We start from the raw sequence: 1,329 nt of genomic DNA, 5'->3' as shown, positions 1-1,329 counted from the left end.
AATAAAATTTTATAAACTAAAATACGTATAGAAAGTTTCTTATAAATCTAATTTATGCTTTATAAAATCCAAATATTCATTCGCATTGAGTTGATCATTTTTGTGAAACCAAACGTTTATAAAATAACTTAAGACTTTGAACATTTTAATAAAATAACTCATGCGTTTTTATTAAACTATGGTATACTTCTTTGCATTTAATAGTTTTTTTTATTAAATTTTAATTTTAGAATTATATGTATTCAGTAGCCTTTTATTTTTTTATTAAATGGTTGGATTTTTTATTTGTGTTACTCTTCAACCATCCAAATGCATGGTGAGATTCCTCGGGGTCCATGTCGGCTAGGTTTCTTGAGCAATGACAATGGCATGCCTCGGGTGATGAGGTAAGCCTTCTTTTACCACATCACTTTTTATTATTACTATTATGCTTACTCCTAAAATTTGTAAAGCCTCTATGAATTTGTAGCAATAATAATAATAACTTAACATAAAAATTGTAGTATCTTATAATATGTTTACATGTTGTATGCATGTCTCCTACTCGAGTGACTCCGATTAATTGAACATTCTCAAAGAGCGACGACCAGAAAAAAAAAATATTGGATTGCAACAATTTACGCAATGTATCATCTATTTATTCTAGTAACATTTAGCTAGGGACTATTTTCTCAAATTTGATAACTTGTTTTTCACTTTATCAGGGTACAAATTGGTAATCAAGATTTCTTGGTTTCTTGTGATCTAACCCTAGTAAGAGTGGCTAATTATTTTAACTTAATTACAACCCATTTTCCCACCCAAAAAGCTACTTGTTATATGTAGCATGTTGGTAAAAGTGTTGCTTATGAATTATGATCATTATTTATGGCAAGATTTGGGGCCAAGTTGCATCATTACCTAAACACACTTATGGATTGGTTTAGTGGCAAAGCATGCATGAGGCATTGTTAATTACAAAAAAGATGGTCTTAATGTATTAGTTATTACTATTATATTCATAATCTGTCTCCTTGTAGTGTGTTCGTTATACTTAAGAAGAAGAAGAAGGAAATCAAAATTTACCTCTAGTGCCTTCACCAAGGGCTTTAGCCACACGAATAGGGATCGGGCGTTCCCAATGCCATCGGAATTTACATCTAAACTTAAAAGTCTCAACACCCTGCAAGAAATAGATCGCCACTGTAGTAGCCAACAATAATCCAAACAAAAACTAGGGCATGCAACAAATGTGGTAACAAGCAGTACACCATACTTAAAATTGCTAGTAAATAATTATCAAGATTTAAACTTTTTTTAATTTAGGAAAAAAAACATTTTTTTTCAAAC

Source organism: Bidens hawaiensis, unplaced genomic scaffold, assembly GCF_021521415.1.
Source record: "Bidens hawaiensis isolate Kalapana, Puna unplaced genomic scaffold, B.hawaiensis_p1.1 tig00000780_1, whole genome shotgun sequence".
In the NCBI taxonomy this organism is placed as follows: domain Eukaryota; kingdom Viridiplantae; phylum Streptophyta; class Magnoliopsida; order Asterales; family Asteraceae; genus Bidens; species Bidens hawaiensis.
This window is presented reverse-complemented; position numbering follows the sequence as displayed.